This window comes from Hippopotamus amphibius, chromosome 5 (genome assembly GCF_030028045.1).
Source record: "Hippopotamus amphibius kiboko isolate mHipAmp2 chromosome 5, mHipAmp2.hap2, whole genome shotgun sequence".
Lineage (NCBI taxonomy): Eukaryota > Metazoa > Chordata > Mammalia > Artiodactyla > Hippopotamidae > Hippopotamus > Hippopotamus amphibius.
The window spans coordinates 61,948,008-61,964,621 of record NC_080190.1 but is presented as its reverse complement, the minus strand read 5'-3'; the positions used below and the strand labels follow the sequence as shown (position 1 = coordinate 61,964,621).

The window sequence follows — 16,614 nt, the reverse complement described above, 5'->3', positions numbered from 1 at the left end:
TTTGTGTGTATTCTTCCAAGTCCTTTTAAAGCACTTATACATAAATATTATACATACATTTGTATACATAGTTAAAAAAATTAAATTCATACTTCTGGTATTTTTGTTCTTTTGAAGAAACATTTTTTTTGAATATATAAGAAATGTATTAGCACATTCTTGAAAAAGTTCGAATAATAGAAAGAAAACAAGCCCCATACAAACTCCCTGAGTCTTAGTCATCTCATCTGTATAATAGGAATAATAAAGTATTTTCATAGGCGTGTCAATTAAGCTTTAATGAGATAATGCATTTGAGCACCTGACATAGTGCTTATTCATTAAAAGAGATGAGCTAGTTATTTTGAACACGTATTAGCTCTGGAAAAACTTTTAAGATTATTTTATTTTTAGCTTTGGAATTTTTAATGAAGCACATTTTGGCATATACCTCTATGTTCTGACAGTGATCTCTTGACTTACTCTGTCCTCTTTCAAGGTCTAATCAAAAAAGAGAAGGTCTTAAATGTTTTCCTTATAGCTTTGTGTGCTGTAAATGTGAGGTTAGTTTAATAGCAGTTTAATAACTTTTTCTCTTTCTTTATTAATTATTTAGATTACTTCTCCCCTGCTCCCCTCAAGTTTTTGGTTAATTCAGTGTTTTTCAAACCCATGTGTGCCTCCATCATAGCTTTTGCCAGTTTCATATACTGTCTATTAGTTATTTTCTTTTTTTAAATTTATTTTTAATTTTTTAATTTTATTTATTTATTGGCTGCGTTAGGTCTTCGTTGCTGCACACGGGCTTTCTCTGGTTGCTGAGAGCAAGGGCTACTCTTCATTGTGGTGCAAGGGCTCCTCATTGTAGTGGCTTCTCTTGTTGTAGAGCACAGGCTCTAGGCATGTGTGCTTCAATAGTTGTGGCACAGGGGCTCAATAGTTGTGGCTTATGGGCTCTAGAGCACAGGCTCAGTGGCTCTGTGGCGTGTGGAATCTTCCCAGAGCAGGGCTTGAACCCGTGTCCCCTGCATTGGCAGGCAGATTCTTAACCACAGTGCCACCTAGGAAGTCCTAGTTATTTTCTTAATATTTTCTTTCATATTGCCCCACTGAAGAGGCATAACAACCAAATGCCACGCATGAATTCTGTACTAGAATTGGGGGGTAATTAGGTACATTTGAATTTGGATCAGATCTTAGGGCAAACCAAGCCATTAATGTTAATGTTCTTTATGTGGTAATGGCATTTTGGTCATCTAAGATTATTTCCTTATGAGTTAGGAAGTGCCTTCTGAAGTCTTTAGTGGTGGAGTATCATGCTAGTGCAGCTTACTTGCAAGTGGTTTATCAACAAGCGTAACAAAAGTATGTGTGTATAAATATATATGTGTGAGTTTAGATAGATGCAGGTGAAGATAGAGCCGTGAGAGGCAAAAATCTTAACAATTGGTGAGTCTGGGTGAGGGGCATACAAGTATTCATTGTACTACTTAAACTTTTCTGTAGGCTTGAAGTGTTTTTTAAATGTAAGTTTTGAAAAATAATTGGAATACTTATTAAAAATTAAGTTGCCTCGCTTTCTTTCCTTTGATAAATCTCCTGAAAAGGGAAACTTTACCATTATCATAGTGGAAAATATGTATTCCTTTTCATAAATAGAAGGTACATAGTTGTAAAAGTTATTATTAAAAATTTTTAAATTAAAATGTGTTTGGATACTGTTATCTACTAAGGCTCTGAGCTCAGGCCTGGTTTCTCAGAGGAAGATTAGCAAACCATTAGAGAGGCGTTAAGGACATATTAGCGCCAAACTGAGACTTTCTCTTTGACTTAATGAGAAGGTCTGAGAGAAAATTGGAAAGGGAACAACGGCTTTCTCACTCTGTGTGATTTAGATCACTTCAGATTCTCTTGACTCTCACCTCGAAGCATCTTGATTCCTGCACTTTGGGAAATACTGCATCCGTTGAGTTTAGGGTGATATGTTGGAAAGAAAATGTGCTTGTGTTCTGAATTGTTCACAGTGCCCATTGCATCTTTGTTTGTAAACCTTCTGTGCTAAATTATCATCACCATCATTGTTACTTGGTGGTTTTGACCCCTGCAGATGCAGGCTCAGCTGAATGGCACCCTGGCTTAAGGCAGATGTCAAATTTTGCACTCTAAATCATTACTGGTTTCTTGCTCTGAACTTGCTCTTGTAGTTGGAGTTTTGCTGGTTTTTTGTTTTTTTGTTTTCCTTTCTCTCTTTCTTTTCTTTCCTGTTACATTGTTCCTGCTGTTATTTGGAAGCCACTAGGTCGCTTTGCCTCTTGAACAATGAAAGGATCCAGATCGTGTCTGTCTCACATTTTGTTATCCCAGTACAAGACTCAGTTGAATAAAACATATTACCCATCTGGCCTGGAAATCTCAGTGGCACTCAAAATAACTTACTAACAAGTTGTTGGATCATGATATCTTGAAATTTTTCTGATAGTTCAGCTTCTTTGTAGCTGTTGCTAAGAGAGAAACGTCGTTGACATGAGGGACATGAGGATGTGTCTGCACACTGCCAGTTGTTTTATAGGCATTTGGCTCTGCCGCCTTGCAGATGGTTAGACTCTGGTGGTGGGTAAGTGTGTGCCGATTATCTTATTGAATTAAGGTAACCTTTTGTCATTCATTGAATTCTGCAGACCAGTTGGTCAGTAAGCAGCTGCTCTGTGTGGCTTGGTTTGAGTTTGGAAGCACACAAAGACTGTCTTAAAGGGTGGTCAGTCTAATCCAGGTATTCAACAAAGCAAGAGTGAAAGCCTTCTTCCTCCTTTGACACGGTTTTCTGTTCTGGCGGAAGCATATGAACAAAAACATTTTTACTTCTTGCTCAATTAACTAAATGATTTAAAGCAGTGGTTTATTGAGTGTTTGGATGAATGCATTTTTTAAAGCTAATGTTTTAAGTTGAAGAAAATATCCTATCATAATAGTTGATGTTAGAAGCATACTAGTTTTATGGCAGAGTCTGTGTTTGAAGATACATGATAGACTAATGGAGTTGTTGTCTTTTTAGTTTATTTTCACAGATATCCTGGAAACTAAAAGCATGCCTTAGTGATATCATCTCCTGGCAAATTCCAGCTGTATAATTTTTGTAGGGCTATTTTGTTTTGAATCTGCCATATTTTTATATGGATTCTATCTCGGTTTCTGGAAACTGTTTCAGGAGGCTTCATTTTTAATAAAGGGGCTCTAAGTTCTTTTTAGTAAATTGCCAAAATTGTGTGGCTCATTTCTCCTTTAGGAAAATTGTTCTTGGACTCATCTTTTTGACTTTACTCACGGTACAGTGTAGGGGGCCTCAGAGAAAATGACTGGCCACTGGTTGATTTCCTTATTGTCAGAGAGAAGTAATTTAACAGTGATTGATGAGGAGCCATCTGATTTCTCTAGTTTGGTCATCTGTTGGGCCTGGGAGACTTTCAATTCAAAGCCCACTTTTTAATTTGGATTTATATGCTAGTAATGATCATACTGTCTATCAGAATTTATTCAGCACATACTCTGTGCTGAGCTTTGGACTTGGTCCTTTACATATGCTCTTTCATTTTATCCTCTCAACAGCTTTAAGAGGTGGATTTCATTAGCTCCCTCTCAGAGATGATAAAACAGTCTCCCAGGGAGGGTAAGTAACTCATCCAGTGTCACACAGCTCATTAGTGCTTGGGCCACACTGGAGTCCAGGGTTTTCAGCCTCCAAGGCTCCTGCTCTGTTCTTCTGTGCTGCTGTTTTAATGAAGATCTGAGCCACAGAGTTTCTGTCAAGCTTAAGAGTAAACAAAAAGTTCTCCTTTAAGGCTTCAGATTCTATGTCTATGCTTGTCTTAATTAAGGTAAAAATAATATAACAACATTACAGAAAAATTTTGAAGTGTGAACACTGTCTATAATCTTGCCACCCTAAAACAACCATTTTGTTTTATATTTTCTCTTCCAGATGTGTTTCTGTGCATGTCCTTTTCTATAACTATAATCGAAACATATCCGCAGCTATATATTCTGCTTTTTAAAAAACATACTATTAATTCATATTTTTGATTTTAAATGCCATTCTTTAGAAAGGCTTTTCCTAATCTCTTTGAACCTCCCAATCCAAATGAAGTCCCTTTAGTAATTCAAAGTAGCCTGTACTTTTTCTTATTAGCACTTATTACAGTTTATAATTATACATTTATTTGTCTGGTTATTATTTAACTTCAGTTGTCCCCTCTAGGTGGAAGAGCTCCACAAAGATAGAGGCCTTATCTCTTTGCTCATCTCTGTTGAGTGAGTGCAAAGAATTATGTTATTTATTAGCTAAAATTAAGTTTCCACTTGTCTATTACTCTGTTGCAGACATACACAATCTGTCCAGAAACAGCTCGACAGACTTTGACCAAACTTGGCGGGTTTTGGAACAGTGTGTTTAGGATGACAGGAGACATGTGATACATGTTTTCTGATCCTGTGTATGAGGTAATATACAGAGATTTAAGAAATGAGACCTAAATCGAAAGTCCTAAGGGCAGGTTGTTGCAATTGCAGCCTATGGTTTGCATTTTAGAGTTGAGTAGCTTCTCACTTGGGCTTTTCCATATCTTGATCTAGGATGAGGGGCAACAAGAATCTCTTTATTTATTGATGCCCAAGGAATCTCACAATCACATATCAGCTAATTTCAAATGGATCCATTTGATCTTTTCATTTTCACTTTCCTTCTTTAAACACACATTGTCTTTTTTTTAGCTCTTTATTATAAATATACATTATCTATTGAAAGAGATGATTTTAATTGCCATTTCTCTTCTGTGAAACACTTTTGTGAGTTAGTGAAACAAATTAAACAATACAGGTGTTTATAGCACAAAAAGACATGATCTCTTGATGTCTGAGGCTAGAATTTGGTTAAAAGAAGAGGCTCTGCTATTGTATAGCACAGGAAACTATATTCAGTATCCTGTGATAAACCATAATGGAAAGGAATATGAAAAAGAATATATATGTATAACTGAATCACTTTGCTATACAGTAGAAATTAACACAACATTGTAAATCAACTATACTTCAATAAAATTAAAAAAAAACAAAAAAGAGACTCTGTGTTATATATAACCCTGTAGGATATATAGTGATTATTAGGAAGGTCATAAATAAATCAGAAAATCAGATACTTTCAGATGTATAAGTAAGCCAACTGCCCAGTAATAGAAAAATCCTGGCAAGGTCATCTGTAGACATCTGCAGCTGGAAAAAAAGTAGAAGGAGTCAAATAAAAACAGAGTTCATTTTCAATCTCTGACATTTTAAAAACCAGTTTTGAATTTAGGGTAGACTATTGCCCTTTTGAGTCTTCGGAGAACAAACTGAAACTGGAGTCCATGTCCCAGCCACCGCCCTCTTCAGTTCTGCGGGCTGTGTTCCAGGCACGCTCTGCTGCCGGGGCCCTCTTGTTTCTCCTGCAGGCTCACCCCTCTCCTCTAGCTCCCATCGAGGATTCTTCAGTCCTTTCTTTCTCCTTCCCACCATCCTATGCCATCTCACTCCACGTAGCAGAATGTTTGCCAAATGACCATATGCTCTGGAACGTGTGCTGGATGTTAAACCAACAATGAGATGTGCCTCCTGTCCGGGACGTGTCGATACACAGCCACGTGTGTCAAGCCGAGGTCAGAGCCAGCAGCACAAGAAGAAAACCACCACCAGTGTTCATTAGCAGAGGATACACTCCTCAAATAGCCTTATGTTACACACAGGCCTTCACATCCTGGGAGACTTTTCACCTCTTCTTGGACAGTCTCCTGGCCTCTGAGCTGCCGTAACACTGTGATCTGTGTTGTCCATCCTGCTCCTTGGCACTATCTGTAACTCTTCTGTTCTTTGGGCCCTGACATTCTAGGCTGGTTGTCAGTTCCTTGGTGATTGAGACTAGAGCTTAAATTGATATCCTCCATGCTGCCTACCACAGGGACATACTTAATTCAATTAAGAAATCATAGATTCTCAAGGTTGAAAGAGATCTTGTGAGTCGTGGAGCTGAGCCCTTGCTTGCATCGCTTCCCCAGAATCCTCTCAAGTGGTCATGCAGCCTCTGCTCCCACTGCTGTGAGGACGGGAGCCCCTGTGCTCAGAAGCAGCTTTTGTCTCTACTTTCTGTTGGCATCTACTTGTATATTTTGAGCTGCTCTCTGCTCTGGGTCCAAATAGGGCTGAACAAGAGTGAGACGGGAACGATGAAGAGCCTAGTCTGTGCCACACATGATGCTGGGCATTTCCCTTAGGCTGTGGTCAAGAAGTGGTCATTTACTGTTGCTCAGCTGTTGCCAGAATTCACTGCCTCCTCACCTCTATCCAGGAGCCCGTTTTCCTTTTAGTTTTAAAGGCTCTGCCACCCAGTATCTTTCTTGCAGCACCCGCCCCTCTCAGATGGACTAAATAAGTGTTAGGCATTATCCTTACTAAACATATGAGGAAATTGAGGCCCAGAGAGAGTTAGAGCCACACAGGTGGGAGGCCAACCCCGTCTTCTGACTCCAGAGCCAGCCCTTTCTCTAGAACACTGTGGGCTTCCCCTTTGAAGCTCAGGATGTGGGTCTTTCTAGCACTTGAAACCACCTCGTTCTGGCCTGCTAAACCCCCTTGTTGTCCTTGGTCTTGGTAACCTTCACAGTGCTTACCTGAGGGTGAGCATTCACCTTGACAGCACCCTGGCTGTGCCCACATGCTGTGCTGTCCCTTTCAATGTGCAGCCTTACACAGTGATGTCTTGACAAGGCCACTTTTTTTTTTTTAAGCAATTTGTTTATTCTTTTATTTATTCACTCAAAAATATTTCTCGAGTGTCTACCCTGAGCCAGACACTGTTCTCGGAGACACCCCTCCTTTCATGGAATTTATATTCTAGTGGGAGAGGTGATGGTAAGCAAATAAACCAACAAGGTAATTACAGACTGTGCTAAGTGACAGGAAGGAAATCAAGAGTGAGCGAGAGAGAGAAAAGCCAAGGAATGTGACTGTAGACATTGTGTTCTGGAAAATTCCTGAGGAGGGATGAAAAGATGAAGAGGGCTCAGCTGTGGGAAGAGCTGAGGGCCTCAGGTCGGGAAGGGTCCTCCCTGTGTTTGAGGCAGAAAAAGCAGCTCATGTGGCTGTATTAGAACCAGAGTAGCAGAGAATTTAAAGTTGGGGAACAACAGGATCTAATTTGTGTTTTTAAAATCACTAAGACATGACAACTAAATGAAATGTGTGGCCCTGGATTGGGGTGGGGTGGGGGATGTTACTCTAAAGGATAGTGTTGAGATAAATGGCAGAATTTTAATACAGCTGCATATTAGAGGATAATATTGTGTCAGTGTTAAATTTCCTGAATTTGACTTCCCTTGTGGTTTTGAAAAGAATGTCCTTGTTCTTAAGACAGGTGAAGAGTCATGATCTTTGCAGCTTATTCTCAGATGGTTCAGAAAAAAAGGGAGAAATAGAAATAGAAGACGGCAAATTGTTGAGGGCAACTTTTCTGTAGGTTTGAATTTTTTTTCTTTTTTTTCCCAAAATAAAACTTTAAAGATCTCTGAGGCTGCTTGTGTGGGAGGAGTTACAGGGGGCCAGAGGAGGGGTAGGCAGGCCTGGGAGGAGGCTGTTGGGATGCTGGAGGCATGGACTGGGGTGTAACAGTGGGAATGGAGAGAGGACAGATCTAAAATGTGTTTTAGAGGTAGAATTAACAGAACTTGCTGATGGAGTGAATATGGTGGCCAGGGGAAGAGCAGAAGGTAGCAATTGCCCCCTTATGGTTACAGACTGAATTCCAAAAGAATCTTCTCCTTCCCAAGGTATTCTCACCCCCAGTCTGCTCTACTCAAGGCAGCCACTTCATGAACATTTAACACAGCAATTTATTTCACGGGTGAGGTGAGGCTCAGGGATGTGAAGTGACTCCTTTGATGTTGTCAGGTGCAGGCAGATATTTTACTCTCTTTACCCAGAAAACTAAAATATAGGGATGAGTTCATTGTTCTTCAAACTGAATTCTGTCCTATTAGTTGGTTGGGAAATCAGTGTAGTAGTTCAGCATTAAAAAAGAAGAAGAAACATTATACCATGTCCCGTGTGGAAAGGATAAGTAATGGTTCATGAAACTTATGTTTTAGTTAAATATGTACATATGTATATTCTAGGTCAAGATGTAAAATGTGTTATTTACTTTGAGTTACCATCGAAAGTTGGAAAGCCATGCACAGGATTATTGTAAACAGGTCTTAGAGTCCCCATGGGAATAAGAAAGCAAAAGATAAACTCACTTGGGTGGCTACTGTTGGCTGTCCTGTGTTGTTTATTTCCTTAATGATTGATGGGTTATAAGTCCATGTTGTCTTAGTTGACGTCGTAGTCATCCTCTCTTTCCAGTCTCTCAGTCAACAGGTATTGAGTGCCTGATGTATGCAAGGCATTGTCCTAGGCAATAGCAGTGAGCAGAACAGAAATGACCCTCAGGGAACTTACCTTTAAGCATACTGCTAAGTGAAACCTTAAGCTTCCTTCAGTCTTTTGAGTGATAGGTGCTCTACAGGTTTAGGAGGACTGATCTGGGAAGGCCTCTGTGAAAAGGTGAGATTTGAATTCAGACCTGAGTGAAACTGAAGGTGCAGCTTTGCTTCAGGGAAGAGTGTCCCAAGCAGAAGGAGCAGCCCAGGCAAAAGCCCTGAGTTGGAAACAAGCCAAGGGTGTTGGAGGGACAGAACTGTGGCGAGGGGATCTAGGGAGAGTGGAAGGAGAGGAGGTGAGATTTAGGATATTTTTTGGAGATGAAGCTAATAGGACCTACCCACTCTGTAGCACAGGGAACTGTATTCAATATCCTGTGATAAACTATCATGGAAAAGAATATGAAAAAGAATATATGTATGTATAACTGAATCATTTTGTTGTACAGCAGAAATTAGCACAACATTGTAAATCAACTATACTTCAATAAAATTAAAAAGCAAAAAAAGGTAAGGGGACCAAATAATGGATTGGATGTAGGATGTAGAAGGAAGGGATGCAGGGATGAATCTAGGTAGATGATGGAGCCACTTACTGGTAGGGAAGGCTGGCGGCTGATGTAGAAATATGATTGTAGAGAAAAAGGAATCAGTTCTGCTCCTGGCCATGAGTTTCAGAGGTGTATTGGACATACAAGTGGAGACCCAGGGTGGTCAGTTGGATGGTCAGAGTCTTAGGTAAGAATCTGAACTGGAGAATTTGAGAGTCATGAGTATATAGCTGGTATTTAAAGGACTGAGACTGGATGAGCTTCCGATGGTGGAGGGCTGGATGGTGGGTGGGCTGGGAGTGTAGATAAGAAGAGCAGAGGCCCTGGGGCCAGAGCCTAGAGCAATTAAGGGAAAGAAGGAGGAAAGTTATGTGGGTGCCTAGAGAAGAAGTTATGTGGAGGGAGGAAGGGATGGCCCAATATCAATTTATATAGTGTTGAGTCCCCATTTTTGAGCCCTGGACCTGCTATCAGTAAGTGAAGTTACTTCTCTTTGTGAGATATATGTGCTTTTAAATTTTTAAAGTTTTTTGATAAATTGAGGGGAATAGTATTCATTTCACAGAGCTGTTTGGTAAATTGAATTAGTTAATACACTCAGAGTGCTTCAAACAGTCCCTGGCACGTAGTAAGAACTCAGTAACTCTTAGTTGCTTGTTGCAGTGGTGTTTACTATAAGAAATCAGTTCAGGCTTAAGGCCTAGATTTCAGATTAGTACAGAGGTAAATAGGAGCAGCAGTGGCTGTCCGTCTGTGTGTGCTATGTGATCATCAGTTTTGTTTAGCTAGTTCTCTGAGTAGCATATTAAAGCAGTCTTGAACAGTGAGGGGACCTTGTTACTAGATTAGCATTCAATGGTAATATCAAGTGACCCTAAAATCAAAGTAGGCAATGGAAAATTGTCTTCCTTTTAATCAAACAATTTATTTCTTCATCACACATCATCATCCTTCTGTACTTTCAAGGTCAGGGGAGACTTTAATTTCTATTATACTGCTACATTGTCACACAAATTATCATCTGAAGGTGCTTCTTAGATTTGACAAATGAAATCTCAGAAGGAACGCGGTTTTTTGGGAAATTAATTAATTAATTAATTAATTCTTTATTGGCTGTATTGGGTCTTCGTTGCTCCATGTGAACTTTCTCTAGTTGCAGCGAACAGGGACTGTTCTTCATTGTGGTGCGCAGGCTTCTCATTGCAGTGGCTTCTCCTGTTGCGGAGCACAGGCTCTAGGCACATGGGCTTTAGTAGTTGTGACACTCAGCCGCAGTAGTTGTGGCTCGCGGGCTCTAGGGCGCAGGCTCAGTAATTGTGGTGCACGGGCTTAGTTGCTCCAAAGCACGTGGAATCTTCCTGCACCAGGGTTTGAACCCACGCCCCCTACATTGGCAGGCGGATTCTTTTTTTTTTTTTTTTTTTTTTTTAGTAAATTTGTTTATTTATTTATTTTATTGGCTGTGTTGGGTCTTTTTTGCTGTGCGCAGGCTTTCTTTTAGTTGCGGTGAGTGGGGGCTACTCTTTGTTGTGGTGAGTGGGGGCTACTCTTTGTTGTGGTGCGTGGGCTCCTCGTTGCTGTGGCTTCTCTTGTTGCGGAGCATGGGCTCTAGGCACATGGGCTTCAGTAGTTGCAGCACATGGGCTCAATAGTTGTGGCTCACGGGCTCTAGAGCACAGGCTCAATAGTTGTGGTGCAGGGGCTTAGTTGCTCTGCAGCATGTGGGATCTTCCTGGAGCAGGGATCGAACCTGTGTCCCCTGCATTGGCAGGCGGATTCTTAACCACTGCGCCACCTAGGAAGTCCTAGGAGGAACTTGTTAAACCAATAGAATTCAAAATTCTAATTCCCTTTGCTTTCTAGTGTGTACCATTTTAGTCATCTCAAACATGCAAATTCAAGCATCCTATAAGGCAAATAAGATTCCTTTTTTAAAAAAATAAAGTTGTTTATTTTTATTTTATTCATTGGCTGTGTTGGGTCTTCGTTACTACACATGGGCTTTCTCTAGTTGCAGGAGCCGGGGCTACTCTTTGTTGCGGTGTGCAGTCTTCTCATTATGATGTTTTCTCTTGTTGCGGAGCATGGGCTTTAGGTGCACAGGCTTCAGTAGTTGTGGCACATGGGCTCAATAGTTGTGGCTTGTGGGTTCCAGAGTGCAGGCTTAGTAGTTGTGGTGCATGGGCTTAGTTGCTCCCGCGGCATGTGGGAGCAGGGATCAAACCCTTGTCCCCTGCATTGGCAGGAAGATTCCTTTTATTAAAAAAATAAATTTTATTTGTTTATTTACTGGCTGCATTGGGTCTTCATTGCTGCACACAGGCTTTCTCTAGTTGCAGCAAGCCAGGGGCTGCTCTTCATTGTGGTGCGTGGGCTCCTCATTTTGGTGGCTTCTCATTGTGGAGCATGGGCTCTAGGTGCACGGGCTTCAGTAGTTGTGGCACATGGGCTCAATAGTTGTGGATTCTCATTGGGGAAGTCCCAAGATTCCTTTTTAATTAATGGCTCTATATACAGAATTTTGTCATCATGAAATTTTTAAACCAAGAAGGGAACAAATATTTACAGTTGCAACTTCATGTCAACTTTGTGCACTATCTGAAGAGCTCTGAAAATGGAAATCTATCTCCCATTTTTTCACTATGGCAGTAGAAAATTAGGCTTCAACTTCTTAGGAGCATGTCCACACTGTTAACGTATAGAATGTGGAAGGTACATAGAAGTGTTCTTTCTTTATGACTGATGTTACTTTTTTTCATGCAAAGACTTGTTTTATTAAAAGCTAATGTTTGCTTTTGCGTGTATGTGCTTTCCGTGGTACTATTTCTTAGGCATCTCCAAGTACTGAGGCAGAATTTTATTTTGAGGAATTATTGCTTTGGTAATTATCGTACAGAATTATTTCTCAATTTATGTAGACCTTTTATTCCAAGGCAAAATTAAGCCACTCACAAGGGTTTCTGGGAGCAGAATAAGGTAGTGCTAAGATTTTATGTGTCAGTGTGGGCAGTCTAATGCTTTACAAAAGAAGATTTTTAATGATGTTTAAATACCTGGTGCTTTAAAGATCCCACTTGAAATGAAGAAGCTCATTAAAATGCATTGAAATAATTTAGAAAAGGAGGGATGATTTTGCCAAGATTTGAGAGATATATACTTTTTTCTAAGGTTCTACTATGGTTTTGATGCTGCAGAAAGTGGCTCTGCCAAATTTCACCTTTATATATGACGGTTATACTATATTTGGATCCAATAATGATTTTAGGTGACTTAAGTGATTAAAATATATTTAATATTTGAATCTTTTTTTCCAGAGCATCAAAAATAATTAAGATGAAAGACTAGATAAACCCTATGTCTAGAATGAATAATTTAGTTCTAAAAATCCCGAAAGCTAAGGGGAAAGAGAAAAATATGGTTTATAAGATTCTCATTGTCAGATACAGAAGTATAGAAGTTTGAGGAGAAGGAATGTTTTTCCAGCTTTTTCTGAATTTAAGAGTAATTTGTTTTGGATTCTAATCCTATGTAATCAACAATGAGTAATAGCATTGACAGTCTTTCTTCCCACTCTTTTCTCTCCTCTCCCCCCAAAGGGAAATACCTGATTATAAAAATAATGCATGTTGGTTATACAGAAAGAACAATTTAAAACAAATCAAAAATAAATGTATTGAAATGAAGCTTCCCTGAATGACACCAAACCTCTGTCCAAGTAAACATTTCTCATTTCTCAGTTCACAGAAAAGGATGGCATTAAATCACAACTCAATGGAGATATTTTTGTAAGGAGCTGTGATAATATTGAATTTAGCAAACATTTATTGGGCATCTCAGATTTACCAGTGTTAGGGATACAGAAATGATAAAGACACCACTCTTTCCCTTAAGAAACTCAAGGATAAATGGGGTTCACTCTTTCAATCAGTAACCCATCAAATATTTCATATCCATTCATTTGCTGAGTACCTATTATGAATATAGTTGTAGTGGTCAACCAGGGAGAGTCTAGTGGAGTCCATCAGTTACTTACTATACAACTAATGCTAATGTGTGTGCTGAGTAACTGGGCTTGGCATGAGTAAGTTACCTTGAGAGCACAAAGAAGGAGAAATTTGTTTTGCTGGGAAAGGCTTTGCAGAGGGAGGAGCTTTGAGGTTGAGATTTAGTGTCAGAGGGCACCAGACAGCCCACGAGTGGGGATGGCATTCTAGGCAGAGGGAATAGCAAGCCCAGAGTTTCGGGGTGTGATCCAGAACGCATGTTTGGGCAACGGATAAGTAGCAGATGGCCAAACAGAGTGTATGGCTCAGAGTAGGGGAAGTGTGAGGGAAGATGAGGCTGCGAGCATGGTAGGGCTGTGTCCAGTGAAGAAATTTGGACTTTGTTCTGTCAGTAGGCTTTTAAGCAGAGGAGGAGAGATTTATATTTTAGATACAGAACAGGTGGATGCGTGACGTGTTGATTGGGGGCAGAGAGATTGGAGGCAGGGAGTGATCTGTAATTGAGGTAAAGGAGAAGTGAGGTCTTGGGTGTGGAGCTGTGTCCGAGGGTTGAGAGGACAAGCCAAAGTGTTGAGACATTGCTAGTCTATTGTGTGAGATGAGGGAGAGGAGTCTGAGGGATGATGGTTGCCGAGGAGAGGACAGGCCTCTGGGAATACCGACATTCAAGGATTAGCCCAGGAAGGGGGCCTAGTCTTCACTTTATTGGATAATTTGAGCAATTTTACTTTTCATTTTCTTCCCAGTAAGTAATGATGGTACTAGTAAATATCTCAACAGATTATTTTCATCCACAAGATAACTTATTATCATATATATATATGCACACACATATGTAAATCTTTGAGTAAAGCCTCTTTATAATAAAATCAGACTTGTTTAAACCTTTTTTTTTTTTTTAAAGAAATCATGATGAAGTTACATGTGCCACTGTGTGGAACCTCATCTTGTCCTCTCCTCATTTAGGCAGACTGGTGCATCTTTCAAAGCACTCGATCCATCCCCCACATCCCTGGGGCAGAGGTGGAGAGTCTTTGGGATGCTGCTAGGTCTCAATCCTGGCTCCTCTGTCTTCTGAGTGACTTTGGGCTTTTCACTTCATCTCTGAGCCTTAGTCTTCTCATCCGTGAAGTGGAAAGATTAGTATCTATTGAAGCTTTAAAAGAAAAAGCATTTATTGATTCAAAACGGAATATTTCCAAGAAGGCTACATGACACTTTGAAGAGGCCATTTTAATGTTGTAGACTTGACATTCACACCTATTTCCTGACCACGAAACAAACTATTAACCTTTCAGCTTTAAAACATTTACCTAGTTTTATATCCAGCAAACACCCCCATCCTAGGTCTGATCCAAGCCTTACTCCATCCCTGAGCCTTTTTTTTTGTTTAAATAAAATATACATACCTGATATAAAAAACGAGAACAATTTCCTTTTTAAAGTTGTTTCTTATGACTTGTTTTAAACCTGGAGTGGCCTGCGGGCTGTTTCTTAAGAAGTTTCACGAATCGTGCAAGTGAGGGATAGTAGGTAATGTATAGTAGAGACCCTCAGTGGAGGTTGAACAGGCAGGGGTTCTTTGTCTCTTGCAGCAGCCGTGGGTGGGTGCTCCAAGGCTGCCATGATGCTATGATGCCACCAGGATTCAGGGTCTTTGCATCTCTCTGCTTCAACATCCTTAGTGTTGAGGCCTTCCTCACGCTCCTCTCATTCTCACAGTGCAGCTTCTTCATGTCTAGGCCTCACTGCTTTGGTCCAGCAGGGAAAAGAGGGAAAGGGCCAGGGGTAGCAGCAGAAGCTTTCTCCTGGTGAGGCTTTTCCTTTCTGTTCAGGAAATGAGGCACCCTGTCCTCCACCAGGAGCCTCTGCTTATATTTCATCGCCTTGAGCTGAGTCACATGGCTGTCACTAGCTGCAGGCACTCTGGGAGACCAAGACTTTAGCTTTCCAGCCTCTTTGGTTAGAAGGCAAAGGAAAAGATGATGAGAACGTGTTTGTATCAGTTAATCTACACTGTATCTGCCCTTGCTAGGGCAACATTATCTTGGTGTAGTTACCAACTTCAGGGTCTTATTTAGGGTGACCAACTGTCCTGGTTTGCCTGGGACTGAGACATTTCCTGGGATGCAGGGCTTTCAGTATTATAGCCTGGACAGTCCTAGGTAAACCAGGGTAGTTGTCACCCTAGAATTACCATATTCTCTTTGGTCTAAAAATATGGAAGTCAGTTATCTCTTGAGGATGAGATAACTGGGCTTACAAAGATTGAAAGGCAGCTTAATTATTTAATTTTAATAGTAATTTAATAATATCAAATCGTTCTTTAATTATAAATTATACAAAATTATTAAACTATTAAATAATAATTTAATAATTTACAATGAGAAATAAGTGACATTGGATCCATGGAACATCCTGGAAAAAGAAGCTGCTTAGTGTGTGGTGAGGTTTTGACAAAGGGTCTTATGGCTGTTGTGTTACTCAACTCTAGTTAGGGGCTCTGGGGTGAATTCTGTAGTGCTAATGCAGCTCAGAAAAGTCTTTCCAATGGGACCAAGCTCAGGGTTCCTTGTCTCTGCCGGTGAAGCTTCTCCTCTGGACACTGCCATTTTTGTTTCTTCTGCCTTTCTGAGCTTCTGTTGCTGACAAGTCTCCCCTTCTGATGGACAGTCTTTCGATATGTTATTGTCTTCAGGCAAATCTTTTTTGAAAAATTGAGGTATAATTCACATACCCTAAAATTCACCCTTTTAAAGTGTACAGTTCAGTGGTTTTATTAGTATATCCACAAAGTCATGCAACCTTCACCACTACCTAATTCCAGAACATTTTCATTACCTCAAAATGAAACTCTGTACCCACTCGCAGTCTCTGTCCATTCCCTGCTTCCCTCAGCCCCTGGCAACCACTAGCCTATGTTATGGCTCTATGGGATTTGCCTATTCTGGATATTGCATTTAAATGCAGTCATACAGTGTGTGGCCTCTTTTGTATCTGGCTTCTTTCACTTAGCATGTTTTCAAGTTCATTCAGCTTCTCACATGTAGCAGTACATTCCTTTTAATTGCTGGATAACATTCCATTGTACGGATATATCATATTTTGCTTATTAATTTATAAGTTGGTGAACATTTAGGTTGTTTCTACTTTCTGGCTTATTTTGAATAATACTGCTATGTACAAGTTTTTGGATGGACACATGTTTTCAAATCTCTTGAAATACATATACATTCTCCCAGAATATACCTAGAAGTAGAAATGCTGGGTCTTCAGGCAAATTTTACTCTGATTCATTAAGAATACTTGTGTATAGCTTATAGTTTGACTCGCACTGGGCAGCAGTTAGTTTTCCAAGATTTGGGGGTAGATTTACATAAGAATTACCCTCATTGACTCTCTCCACTTTAGCCGTAGGATTTTTGTGAGACTTTCCTGAGATAAATCTGCATAGAGTGAGGTGCTGGCCCATAGCTGCACATCACTCAGTTCTGGCATTTCCACTGCCCTTAGCTTCCCACCTTCGCCTTCTGGCCAGCTTCAGACATCCCAGACCTTTTGTTCTCTGTCTTCTTTCCTTCT

The 16,614-nt window shown here is 40.2% G+C and overlaps 1 protein-coding gene across 1 annotated transcript in view; it reads left to right on the top strand.

Annotated features, from left to right (window-relative positions):
• The window catches only part of KAT6B (lysine acetyltransferase 6B), a 180,957-nt gene that overhangs the window by 32,048 nt on the left and 132,295 nt on the right, over nt 1–16,614 (top strand).